We start from the raw sequence: 14,122 nt of genomic DNA, 5'->3' as shown, positions 1-14,122 counted from the left end.
CTCTCCTCTGGGCAGAGGACTGCGTACACAGCACTGCAGTCTCCTTCTCCTTAATCACCCCACTCTCTTTAAGCTAGGGGTTAGTCAGGCGCCCAGGGTCTCCCTAAACCTTTCACAGCGGGGACAAGACAAGGATCCCAAAGGAAGGGTAGAGGAGTAGATTTAATAGGCTGCTTCCCAGTCCAGGAGACCAACCCCTTCACTACCTCTCCCCACCTCTCAAGATAGCCTGTCCTCCAGCTGACTCTCACAGGTAGACAAAATGGCTGCCCCACATTCCGCCTTATATAGGCTGCCCTTCAGTGGTCCAGAATGGACCAGAAGGTTCTGGAATGCCCTATGTTAGGCTATGGCCAGGTTCTGTTGGTGACAGTTGGGGCGGTTGGTGGCCACCATTTTAGGTGGTGCCAACTTTCCTGTCAGAACAAGCCTCTGGGCCTAAGGTAAAAGATTATGAGAGGGGAAGAAAACACCTATCCCCCTGATCAACACCTACAAAAAGTCAGTAGACACAAAAATTAACAAGGGTTTGAGGGGCAAAAAGGGGACAAAATAAATAAAAATTGGGAGGGACTTCGCCAAAAAGCCAGACAGGTCTAACACGCGTCCCCCCCAGCTGAAAGTGGGGAGAACTACCCAACCCCTTGGGAGTCCTCATCACTAAGGCGGAAATACCTGGAGAGACCGTCTGCATTGGCGTGGTCCACTCCAGGCCGATGTTCCACCCGGAAGTCCATTCCCTGTAGGGAGATGGACCACCTCAACAACTTGGGATTTTCCCCCTTCATTTGCATCAGCCAACGAAGGGGTCGGTGGTCGGTCTGAACCAGGAAGTGCGAGCCAAAGAGGTATGGCCGCAGCTTCTTCAGAGCCCACACCACCGCAAAAGCTTCCCTCTCAATGGCACTCCACTTCTGTTCCCGGGGAAGCAGTCTCCTGGATAAGAAGACTACAGGTTGATCCAGGCCCTCTTCATTGAGTTGCGATAACACTGCCCCAATGCCATGTTCTGATGCATCCGTTTGGACAATGAACTCCTTGGAGAAGTCTGGGGCCCTCAGGACCGGTGCCGCACACATTGCCTGTTTCAACTTTTCAAAGGCTTGCTGACAAGCCTTTGTCCAAACTACCCGTCGAGGTTGTTTCTTGGAGGTGAGCTCTGTGAGGGGCGCTACAATAGTGCCATACCCCTTCACAAAGCGACGGTAGTAACCTGTGAGGCCCAGGAAAGCTCGGACCTCAGTCTGTGTCTTGGGGGGTTCCCAGGCCATGATTACCTCAATCTTCGCCTGCAGGGGCTGCACAGTCCCCCTACCCACCAAGTGTCCAAGGTACACAACCGACCCCTGCCCAATCTGGCATTTGCTGGCTTTGATGGTCAATCCAGCTTGTCTCAGGGCCTGGAGAACGGCCTGCAAATGCTGCAGATGGTCCTCCCAGCTGCTACTGAAGACAGCAATGTCATCCAAGTAGGCAGCAGAGAAACTCTCCAATCCAGAGAGGACCTGGTTCACCAGCCGCTGAAATGTGGCAGGGGCGTTCTTGAGCCCAAAGGGCATCACACAGAACTGGTAGTGTCCCTCAGGCGTGGAGAAGGCTGACCTTTCCCTTGCTCCATCTGTCAAGGAGATCTGCCAGTACCCTGAAGTGAGGTCAAAGGTACTCAGATATTGGGCAGCTCCTAGCCGGTCAATCAATTCATCCGCCCTAGGGATCGGATGAGCATCAGTCCTTGTCACTGAATTCAGTCCTCGGTAATCCACACAGAACCTCAGTTCAGGTGTGGCGCCTGGTGGTGCGGCTTTTGGCACGAGCATTCACCGGACTGGACCAAGGGCTGTGGGAAGGTTCAATTACTCCCAGCTCTAGCATCTTGGCAACTTCTCCATGTATGCTAGCCTTCACCTTGTCAGACAGCCGGTAGGTCTTGGACTTCACTGGTGGGCTGTCTCCTGTGTCCACATCATGGGTACACAGGTGGGTCCTTCCCGGGACAAGGGAGAACAACGAAGAGTACTGCTCCAGTATCTGGCGACAGTCCTCCCGTTGCTCAGGAGTGAGAGTAGGAGAGAGATTCACTCCCTCCACTGACCCATCCTTCTCTTGGGACGAAAAGAGATCTGGGAGAGGTTCGCTTTCCGCTTCTTCTCCCCCGTCAGTCACCATCATCAGCATGACTTCGGGCCTCTCATGGTGGGGCTTGAGTCGGTTGGCGTGTAGCACCCGTAGGGGCTGTCGAGGGGTCTTAAGGTCCACCAGGTATGTGGCCTTACCCTTCTTTTCCAACACCTCAAAGGGGCCTGTCCAGCGATCCTGGAGGGCGCTAAGCTCTCCAGGCTCCATCACCCACACTTTCTGTCCAGGCTCCAGTTCCACCGGGTGAGCGTTGTGGTCGTACCACTCCTTCATGACTGCCTGGCTGGCCTCCAAGTTGTCAGAAGCTTGCTTCCACAACTTCGCCATTTGGCTCCTGAAGGCCAGCATGTAGCTCACCACATCCTGGGGGGGTTTCCTGGGAGATTTCTCCCAACCATCCTTCACCAGGCTGAGAGGACCGCGTACAGGGTGCCCATACAGAAGCTCAAAGGGGCTGAAGCCCACTCCCTTCTGGGGCACTTCCCTGTAGGAAAAGAGTAAACAGGGTAGGAGGACATCCCATTTCCTCCGCAGGCTCTCGGGCAGACTTCTAATCATGCCCTTCAAGGTCTTATTGAACCTCTCAACCAGTCCATTCGACTGGGGGTGATAAGGAGTGGTGAACCGGTAGGTCACTCCACACTCCTTCCACATTGCCCGCATGTAAGCTGACAGGAAGTTGGTCCCCCTGTCGGACACAACTTCCTTGGGAAATCCCACTCGGGTAAAGATTCCCATTAGGGCTCTTGCCACTACAGGTGCAGTGACTGTCCTCAGAGGTATTGCCTCTGGGTACCGTGTGGCATGATCCACCAGTACCAGGATAAACCTGTGACCAGCCGCTGTTGGTGGATCCAAAGGCCCTACAATGTCGATGCCCACCCTCTCAAAGGGGGTGCTAACGACTGGAAGTGGTTCCAGGGGAGCTTTTAGCTTCACCCCTGTTTTCCCACTGGCCTGGCAGGTTACACATGTCCTACAGTATGTGTTGGACGCCGCTTTCATCTGAGGCCAGTAAAAGTGGAGAACAAGCCGTGCAAAGGTCTTGTCCTGGCCTAAGTGTCCTGCCAGGGGTATGGCATGAGCCAGTTCCAAAAGAAAGGCTCTGTACTGTTGCGGGACTACCAAGGCCCTCGATGAACCAGGCGAGGGTACCTTGGGTTCACTGTAGAGGAGTCCAACCTCCCAGTAAATATGGTAATGTCCCGTAACATCACCTGCTGCTTGGGCTTCAGCCTGTCGCCTCAGTCCCTCAAGGGTGGGGCACTCCCTCTGCCCCTTACAGAATTCCTCTCTGGTAGGACCTCCCTCCACATGCCACTCCGCAGAGATGGGCAAATCCTCCAGAGAGTCTACTTCCCCCTCCACGGACTCCTGGTCCACCACCGCAGGTGGCCGATCTGTCTCATGGGGTGTGGAAGCCGGAGCAGGCTTTCTCTGTCTCCGGGTCTGTCCCTTCTTAGCAGCGGGTTGGGCCATTGTTCCAGGCTCCAACCCAGGCGAACTCCCTCTCCGGGCAGTCGCAGACCGTGTGCTGACACAGGCCCAGTCAGGTGTACCCAGCATCGCAGAATGCGTCCGGTATTCCACCTCTCTCCAAGTGTTGTGTTCCATGTCATTCCCCAACAGACAATCGACTGGCACGGCAGGGCTTACGGCAACTCGAAGTGAACCTGCAACCCCCTCCCACTCAAAGGGAACCTCAGCCACTGGATAGTGGCCCATTCTGCCGTCAGCCATCGCGGCGGGGTGGAGTACATTAGGAACAACCTGCTCTGGGGACACCAGCTGACTTCTCACCATAGTCATGCTGGCTCCTGTATCCCTCAGAGCCTCCCCTCTCTGGCCATTGATGGTAACCCATTGCCCATACTTTGTAGTATTTGGGGGCACCTGGATCTTTGGCACCATCTCCCGCTCTCCCAGGGACACTAAGGTGACACCCGCCCACTCACCCCCCTTATCTAAGGGCAACTCCTCCCCGAGCGCTACACTAGCTACTCCCGGTGACTTTCCTCCGGTGGGAGGGGGTGGTCTCTTTGGGCATCTGACATCTCCCTTATAATGTCCAACGCCACCGCATTCAAAACAGTGGAGAACCCTGGGCTGCTGGCTCTGGCCAGGATGAGGGTTCCGGGGCGGGTTTGCCCTAGGGGTGAAACCTGCTCCCTTCCCTTGGAAGTTATTTTGGGGACCTTTAGAGAACTCTTTCTTTTTCTCCCCCCCCCCTCCTTCTTCTGGGGGGCGCCCTGTCCGGCTTTTTGAGATTCCCCTCCAGTCCCCTTGGAGGACACCCGGGTACTTGTCCAGATGTCCGCCTCCTCTGCAAGCTTCCGGGGATTGGTCAGCTTGCTGTCTACCAGGTGTTGGCGCAGCTCGGGAAAACATTTCTCGAGGAGGTGTTCTCTCAAAAACAGATCGTACAGCCCCTCATAATCTTTTACCTCACTGCCCTTGACCCAACCCTCTAAGGCCTTTCTGGCGTAATCAAGGAAGTCCACCCAGTTCTGAGTACCCATCTTGTGGCTCCCCCTGAACTTCTGTCGGTACCTTTCTGGGGTGAGCCCGAACTTCCTCAATAACGCCAGCTTCATGGTGGGGTAGTTTGTCTGTTCCTCTGGATCCAGGGCCAGCAAGGTGTCCCGACCAGTAGGAGGCATGTACTTGTACAAACTACCCCCCCAGTGCTTCTCCTGCACTCCATGAACCTTCAAAGAAACCTCATAAGCGGCCAGCCACTTAGCTACATCGTCCCCCTGACTGAAGCTCGCTATCAGGTCCTTTGGGATATAGGGTTTGGTCTCCCTGGCTGACTCTTTCAGTTCGCTGCCACCATTCCTGACAGGAGAGGACCCCCGTTGTAGACTTTGGAGCTCCAGTTCCTTCAGCCTAAACTCGTGGACCATCCTCCTCTCCTCTTTCTCCTGCTCCAACTTAGCCAACTCCCACTTTAGCTGTCTTTTCTCCCTCCTATCAGTGAGCTCGGCTTCTGTTAGGCTTTTCCCAGAAATGCTACTGCCCTTTCTGGAATAGGACAGTGGTCCGGTGAGCAAGTTTTCCCCCTCATGGCGGAATAACTCCTCCACCTCCCTTTCTGTGCCCTGGTCAACCTCTTCATCCTCCTCCTTTGTCTCTTGGTGTGCCTCCACCCAGGCCCTGAGGCTAGTCTGGAGCTCCCCCTTCCTAGCACCATGTTTGAAAAAGACCCCCATTTGTTGGCAGAACATTCTCAATTGGGGCACGGAATAGCCTTCCAGGTTTTCCACCGCAAACTCCATTGTGAGTCTGGCAAACCTGGATACACACCCGAAATTTCAGAGGGGCAAGGGTAACCTTAAACCAACTCCACCCACCACCAGGAATAAATTTAGAAAAAACAAAAAGACTAATTGGGAGGGCCGCAAGGAGAAAACTCCTGGTGTAGGTTGGGTGTATTACGCCAAATTACTAGTAAGTAGCTGCAACCAAGTCCGCAATCCCACCGCTAGGCACCAATATGTTGGAATTAGGTAGCCTGACCTAGGGCAAGACTAGCATCTCAGAGGCACAGTGTAAAGGTTGCAGACCACCCAAAAGTAATTTCACGCAATAGCACTCAAAAAGAAAACACTACACCAAAATTATATGAAAATACGTACTGCTTTATATAAAAATAATATGCTCTTTGTTGTCAGATATCAGTAGCTCACATATAAATAGTTCAAAGCAGTTTAGATCACTTTCAAGGTCAGCAATTACACTTTGTACGTTACTAGCAGATTATCACTTTCTAAATTACTAGCAGTCACTGTATTTCTGATTTCTTATCATACTTTTGCATTTAGGGAAATTGTACCTTAGAAACAATCCGGTTAACTATTAATCTACTTGAATCTTGGGAGAGAACTACTACCCTCTGTAAACCAAAGCAGATATCATCAGAATATTAGAATTCGTTTTAAGCAGTTTGACTGACCTTAAAAATCCACATCACATCACTAGATTTCCTGATAGTTAGCTATACATTTACTGTGCTCTGCTTATTTTATATCATTTCTAAACACAGCATTACATTAACAGTGCATTTAATCAAATTCCAGAAGTCATTGGATATGGTTAATATGCAGTTCTAGTAACTCCCTCTTCCTAGCACACAGTCAAAGAGAGGTTCCTCAAGTTCCGCCCCACCTTATGTATTGTAGTAGAGGAGAAAAACCACCACACTTAATATATAGGTATTTGAGTGCAGGCTCTGGCGCCCCCCTTCCCCCTCCAGATGACCTCCTTACTGTAGCGTGGAGACGATGCTGTCCCAGTCTCCACGCGTCGCTGATGATTGAGATAGCTCAGTGCCAGAGAACAAGAATGAGTGCACACGGGCCCAGAGAACCAAGGCTGAAGAGGCTTTCTCTCTCCCTCTCAGGCCGACTCCTCCGTGCTACACTCGCGCTGAAACTGATCAGGGCAGACACCACGAAGCCCCAAACCTTTAGCGGGCCTCGTTTCTCTCCCTCCCTGCCCAGGCCAGCTCCTCAGTGTGGCGCTTGGGCAGGAGGAACAAGACGATTACTCAGCAGCTTGGGAAAAGCCGCCGGCGCCTCTCCTCAGCGCTGGACGGCAAAGGTGCTACTCCGGCGAGCGTGCGCAGTAGCGCGCTGGCCAGTGATTCCTCTGCTCCCGCTCCGATGAAGGCGCACTACCCTCCCGGGCCTGCTCGAACTTAGGCCCCTCCTGCACCAAGGATCTCTGACTTCCTGGGCATGCGCGCAGAAGCAGCGTCTCTTCAAACGGAGATCGCGCACTCGCGTCAGCGCCTGCCCGCTTCCTCCTCTCTCCCTGGGACTGGGGAATTACTTCAGGACTGTCACCCCCTCACCGCATCATTTATAACAGCGCCCATCCAGCGCTTCTCCAATAGAACGAATCGGAGCCTTCTCTGCACAGCCCTTCTCCGCTTCCGCCCCAATCAGGAGGTAATAAACTCGGGGGGGGGGGGGGGGGGGACAAAAAAAAAGAGAAAACGGTTCTGTCTCACAAGGAAGTCACGGCAGACAGAAGCAGAAGGCAAATGTCCATGCACGTGGGGGAGGGCACAAGGATTAACTCTTCCTTCATCAAATAAGGCTCAAAGAGAAGCCTCTCCTCTGGGCAGAGGACTGCGTACACAGCACTGCAGTCTCCTTCTCCTTAATCACCCCACTCTCTTTAAGCTAGGGGTTAGTCAGGCGCCCAGGGTCTCCCTAAACCTTTCACAGCGGGGACAAGACAAGGATCCCAAAGGAAGGGTAGAGGAGTAGATTTAATAGGCTGCTTCCCAGTCCAGGAGACCAACCCCTTCACTACCTCTCCCCACCTCTCAAGATAGCCTGTCCTCCAGCTGACTCTCACAGGTAGACAAAATGGCTGCCCCACATTCCGCCTTATATAGGCTGCCCTTCAGTGGTCCAGAATGGACCAGAAGGTTCTGGAATGCCCTATGTTAGGCTATGGCCAGGTTCTGTTGGTGACAGTTGGGGCGGTTGGTGGCCACCATTTTAGGTGGTGCCAACTTTCCTGTCAGAACAAGCCTCTGGGCCTAAGGTAAAAGATTATGAGAGGGGAAGAAAACACCTATCCCCCTGATCAACACCTACAAAAAGTCAGTAGACACAAAAATTAACAAGGGTTTGAGGGGCAAAAAGGGGACAAAATAAATAAAAATTGGGAGGGACTTCGCCAAAAAGCCAGACAGGTCTAACACGCCCCCAGTAAGAAATATGTTTCCCAGCATTGAAGAATGGGCCCCCACTCTTTCAGCCTCCCGGGGAACCACTGGAAGCCCGTTACGGCCAGTCCGGCCCTGCTCAGGGTATAGGTTTTACTGACAGTGGAAATTTAAATACTTCAAACACTAATAATGTGCACAATAAGACATGATCCTTGTGATGTTTGCAGGAACCTGGGAAACTGGAACATGAATCAGGTGGCACAGAATGGGATGTCCCAGTCAGTGGTCCCAGCCCAACTGGCCTCTGTGCCGAGCATGCAGAATCAAAGGCAGATATATTGGAACAAGCCTTCAGTCCCGATGGTCCCAGCCCAGCTGGCCTCTGTGCCGAGCATGCAGAATCAAAGTCAGATATATTGGAACAAGCCTTCAGTCCCGATGGTCCCACAGCCCAACTGTCCTCTGTGCTGAGCATGCAGAATCAAAGTCAGATATATTGGAACAAGCCTTCAGTCCCGATGGTCCCACAGCCCAACTGGCCTCTGTGCCGAGCATGCAGAATCAAAGGCAGATAATTGGAACATGCCTTCAGTCTTGATGGCCCCACAGCCCAGTGCAGAATAGAACGCTAAATTTTAAACAAATGTAAGATTTCAACAACATCCTTTAGTGAGTAATAAGGATTTTCCACAACTTCCTCTTGCACTAGGCGTTTCTACTGGACTGAATCAGACACAATGACGGTGCCTGAAATGGAAGAAGAATTGCGTGCTTGGTGCAATCCTTGAGGTCACCCAGAGGGCCCTTTTGTAGAATAAGTAAATGGGAATCCAGCATCTCTTTTAATCAATAAATGTGCCTCCCGTTCCACAGTCAGACTGACGGGAGCTCCCAACCCACCCCTCTTGGGAAACAAGTCCAATTTGTAGGCATTTCTAATAAACAACTAATAAGCTGTCAGCAAATGTTCCCATACAAATTGGGTCAATGATGAATGGCCACAAACTTAAACTGTGATTAAGATCCAGTTATTATGTTAGGGAATAACCTTGTAAAATGATTGGTGGCTTTTAGGTGAAGAGTCACAATTCATTATTCATTTTGTGGGTGTGGTTTATTAAGTTACATTTTGTTGTGCCATGTTTTCATGAACATTCATTGATTGCTGTCATTTTTACCTCATCATGAACCATGTTAATAATGTGTTCTCTCTGTCTAAAAACTTAAGAACGTTTCCTTGATTTTTAACTAAGCAGGTTCTAGTCAGTTTGCTATTTGATATTATAAAAAAAGTTTTCTTGTTTCTTAGCACACATTTGTTGTGGTGGTCTGTCTATTGACTTTAGAGCTAGAGTTATTTCTGAGTCTGTCTTTTTATATACTTTGGAGGTTACCTTTATGTGATCCTCTTGCAAATATTATGATCATTATTTCTCTGATTGAGTAACCATGTTTATGCCTTCAGTAATAATTTGAAACCTTTAATATAGCTTTGTTGCTTGTTGTAGCTCCAAAGGCAAGTGTCTTTACCAAGGGAACGGTCCTTTAATGGGCAGTATTGCCTGCTATGGCTGACTATAAGGTCATTACACTTTTTGACCTATGAGGGCAGAATGTGTTACTTAATAAAACAACGGTGTCCCAGAGACCCAGGGGGTTGAAACTCCTCCGGTACTCCGAACTGCTGTAAGCGTGAATGTTGAACAGTTAACAGCCGCATGCAGGACCACAGGGGTTAATTGTTGAGCAATCACAACAATCGCTGTGAAAGGAGGCTGAAGTCAGCCCCTGGTTCTCCCTGGGCTTGGCTAAACTGCTTTTCATCATTCAGGTGAGTCGGGAGATACGGGAGATGAGCAGAACCCCCCCTCCTTCCGAGATGCCAGTGACACTGCGAGCTACGGGAGGAAGAAGGGGGGAGGCTCCTGTGTGTCCTGCTGCAGGCTCTATCTTCTGCCTTCTCCTGTCCAATCCATATATTTCAGAGAGGCAGAGGCTGTGTATTAGGACATTGTAATGTTGAGAGCAGCGGGCCTATATCAGGTTGTATAGGCTGCTGCTGCTTTGTTGTCTTCAATGGAGATCTAAACATTTCAATGTTCCAAGCTTTGTCTCGTGAAGGATTTATTTAAGCTGACCCTCCGCATCATCCCTTCAGATAAGTTATAGATAAAAAGCGCCAACACATTGATGCTTTGTTACTTCCATTGCTTGGCATTCAAACTCTGCATCAGTTTGACCTTGAATTGCAGTTGCTCAGAGAGCATGGTTTGTATAAATATAAGAGTCTGGTTGATTTATGAAGTGTGGGCAGAATTATGTTCAAGGACTTTAACATACCTTTGCCAACCAGATTGTTTTGATTTGCAAGTTTCATGGTCTGTAAATGGAAAGATGGGGGTTATGAAGAAGTGGACTGTGTTGTTGGGGTTTGTTCTCTGAGACTGTGGGTGCACTCCATATTCACAGAGACCTTTTCCAGCAAGGGATCATGGTTCTTGGTGAACCAAAAAAGTATTTATTCATACCCATATTTGCTTCACAATGGCCTCCAGAGAACAAGAGATTCTTTTGTGTTGTAAGTTCAGGATGGTTATTTGTAAAATGTGATGAAGTGTGATAGTCGTCTGATGCAAAACTATTTCTTTACTTCCTTTCAAGGTATTCTGGGATGACCAGGCAGTGCAGCGTGGCTGCCACCCTTGGAGGAACAAAATATAATATAACTGTCAGGTAAGGATTCCTATAACTCTTAAGTTTCCTTTTCCCCTGTTTCTTCTTTCTCTATTCCCTTTCTTGATCTCAGTCTTTTTTTTTGTCTCTTCAGCTTCAACATTTGACTCCCTCTGTACACTATTCTTGTTGTTATCAAATTTCTGATAATAATATGATGGAGCCACATTCCTTCTGGAAATGTTGGGGGTGTAGTGCAGGTCCGATTCCTTTTTAGGTCGGTTTTGCCCAGCAGTTCCTTAACTATTGGCACATTTGTCTCCTCCTCTACACCAAGTGATACTCTCCCCCCTCTGACTGTTCTTTCGGCGTCTTTTCTCTCTTGATCTAACTTCCATCTCTTTATGTCCTCCTAAACTATCCTTTTCTGTCTTATCTACTACAAGCAAAAGACACAGTATATGTGTGTGAAGACACATGCACACAGGGCTTGCTTTAGGGTGATGCAACCGGTGGCGCTGCACCTAGTGCTGACCTTGGGGTCACTGTCTTTAGAATTAACCTATGGGTTCACTAGCATCTGCTGCACAGTTTCCTGCGCAGGAACATGTGGTGAGAGTGGAAGATAGCCTTTTATCTCTTTCTTCTGTTTTGTGTTTTTCTTTTCTAGACCCTTATTTGTTTCCTTTACTGTTGTGCTGTTTTTTTCTCTTTTTCAGGTGTTGCAGTGCCTGGGTCCTGTTGGAGGAGTGTGATGAGTTCTGGGAACCAAGTAAGTCCTTATCATCCGCACAATTTGAAATAGTGAATTCCACTGAGCTAACTGGACACAGCGTCAGTCTACAGTGGCATTTAAAGCAGTGATTACAACAAAGCGAATTCCTTTGTTCAATAAAATGTCCCTTCCTAGATCACTGGAAAAAGGAATAGATTAACAGTCTAGGTGGGCAGGAGATAATTCATTAAAAGTATTAGAAATATCTCATTGTGATGCAAGCTTTTGCCACAGAAATTGTAAATTGATAGTGTTGGCTGCTGCTGAGAATCTGTGTCACAATATAAGTGCAACTTGTGTTTCTTTCTTAAATAGTAATTACGTTTTCTCTCACATCCATGAGCTCCAGTGATCCGAAGCTCCTGATTTACAGTGTCCCCGAGCTGTTTCACCACTATCAGAAATGATACTCAACTGATTTCCTGGCTTGTTTTTGTCAGTATATTCTTTGTGCAAAGTATAAGGTCATAAATATTTTTTCTTTGTGTTCATTTACAATTTCTGACTCCGTTTCTACAGGTGACTGAAGCATGAACAGAAAAAAGAAGGTTTAAATTTAGAGAAACACAAGGAAAGTTAAAACATTCTTGAGCTCTTAAGAAGAAACACATTCTATGTACCAGGAATGGTGAGGATGTTGGTGCGGAAGAAACTGGTGAATGTGAAAGTTGTCAAATCCCTAAAGGAAAATGACCATAAATGTTTACCAAGTGTCAGTAACTGAGATTGAGGAGAACATTGGCCACAATTGATGCCCACGCAGTGCGCATGGGAATACTCAGTGTTGTAAATTCTGTTTGATGGTTTATGAGAAATACTTTGGAGACGTAAACCCTCCACAACAGATCAGCATCCGTAGATGTGTTGTGATGTGACAGAACCGTCAAAAAGACTAATATCCTCGGTTTACAAGAGCAAGCTTTTGTCTCTGTCTCCTGAAGATGAGAGGAGAGAAAAGTTTGTTTAAAAGAAAGTCATTGTAAATACGCTTTCTCAGATGTCAATTCACCAAAGATGCTGGCTTACCATTTCCAATATAGGAAGATTTTCCCCCACCAACTCTGTCTCTTGAGGTTGATCCGAGGGGTTTCAAAGGGTCCTGTAACTCCAAAGTGGATCATGTACCTGTCTTAGTCACTGAGCAAAAAAAAGCATATACTGACAGAAAGTATAAAAGGGGCCAGTGTTACGGTGTTGATAATTCACCCTGGCATGCCCTAATCATCTGTCATTACTTGTATGAACAAACATACCTAACAGGCAAACACTAAATTTGATAAACTAGAATCACTAAATGAGACTAATTAAACTTTAGAGAATTCACCCGGGCATAACTTGGAGAAAAGGAATCCATGAGAGGCTTTGGTCAGAAATCCAACCTTACTGTGCATGAAAGAAACCACACTGGGCATAAACGGTATCAGTGTTCTGAATGCCAAAAAGGTTTCTATCACAAATCCGGTTTAACTCTACATGAGAGAATCCATACTGGGCTCAAACAGTATCAGTGCTCTGAATGTCAGAAAAGCTTCAGTCTGAAAAAGACTCTCACTAGACATGAGAGAACTCACACTGGGGAAAAACCTTATCAGTGCTCTGAATGCCAAAAAAGCTTTGGTCAGAAATCCAACCTTGCTGTGCATGAAAGGACCCACACTGGGCATAAACCATATCAGTGCCCTGAATGCCACAAAAGCTTCAGATTGAAATCAACTCTCACTAGACATGAGAGAACTCACACTGGGGATAAACCTTATTAGCTCTTTGAATGCTGGAAAAGTTTCAGTCGGAAATCTGGTCCCACTCAACCTGTGAGAACTTACCTGGAAAAATCCTTGTAATTGTTCTAAATGCCAGGAAAGGGTCTGCTGGAGATTCAGTTTCATTCAATAAGAGAGAACCCACAATGAGAAAGAAAATGACCCGTGCTCTCAATGTGACAAAAACTTCAGCTGTAAATGTAACTTTCCACATAAGAGAGACAATGTGGGAGAATAAAAGGTGCTCACTGTCAACCCTGAGGAGGAGCTTTCAGCATTGCAAAACATTTACATGAAGCAGCCACAAAGACATCAATCCATTGATTGTCCAACAAACTGTCTACTGAGAACAGCGCACAGCGAGGGATGGAAATGCTTGAATTAACCTCATTCTTTTGTAACTATTTGTGGCCTCATTCCATTCAGTGTGTTTTGTTCCCTGAGTGTTTATAAGCAGTGGCTCTGACCCACAAAGGCCATTCGATCCCGAACTTTGAGCCCACGCTGCTAGGATCTGGAATGCAGGTAACTTCAAACTGTTTCCAGTGTTAACGAGCCTCACCAGGGGGCTGCAGCAGAAGTCCCGTTGTCGTAGGTCTCTATGGGACCAATATCTGTTCATGTCTGTACCACGTAGGGCTGATCACTGAGAAAAACTAAAGGTGATGGGTGGACTGGTAGTTAATCTTGGCAACATCCCGCCACATCATTTTCTATTCTCCGTGCCACTAAAGACAAGGCCAACCATATGCAAACCATTTGTGGCCCCACCCTAAATAGTCCTAATGATTTCTGTTCCAATGGGACATGGCCTCGTATTACAAAGATCCACATGAGTGGCCTCTTTCCATCTTCTTTTTGTTTCAAATAGAACCTGCTATCCCTTTAACCATGCCTCAGGCCTTCCACGTTCCATGCTTTGGCTCTTATCATCAACCTTGAACCATCTCCATAACTTGGCAGCTGTTGTAATTGCTTGAAGTTTCACACATTTTGATGGCCGTGGATTCAGGTTCAACTTGATGACCCAACTCTACTCTGTGGGAATTTTGCACTTCAAGCCACTTCTGTGCAGCTCATCACCTTCTGAGA

The 14,122-nt window shown here is 48.3% G+C and overlaps 1 long non-coding RNA gene across 1 annotated transcript in view; it reads left to right on the top strand.

Annotated features, from left to right (window-relative positions):
* LOC147660711 (uncharacterized) overlaps nt 1-12,167 on the top strand; it is a 65,861-nt gene extending 53,694 nt beyond the window's left edge. The window contains exons 3-5 of the long non-coding RNA XR_015306200.1: nt 10,484-10,555; nt 11,215-11,267; nt 11,790-12,167. This is a non-coding gene — a long non-coding RNA (uncharacterized LOC147660711). The remainder of the gene's footprint in view (nt 1-10,483; nt 10,556-11,214; nt 11,268-11,789) is intronic.
* Nucleotides 12,168-14,122: the final 1,955 nt, after the last annotated feature.

This window comes from Lissotriton vulgaris, unplaced genomic scaffold (genome assembly GCF_964263255.1).
Source record: "Lissotriton vulgaris unplaced genomic scaffold, aLisVul1.2 SCAFFOLD_2167, whole genome shotgun sequence".
In the NCBI taxonomy this organism is placed as follows: Eukaryota; Metazoa; Chordata; class Amphibia; order Caudata; family Salamandridae; genus Lissotriton; species Lissotriton vulgaris.
This window is presented reverse-complemented; position numbering and strand designations above follow the sequence as displayed.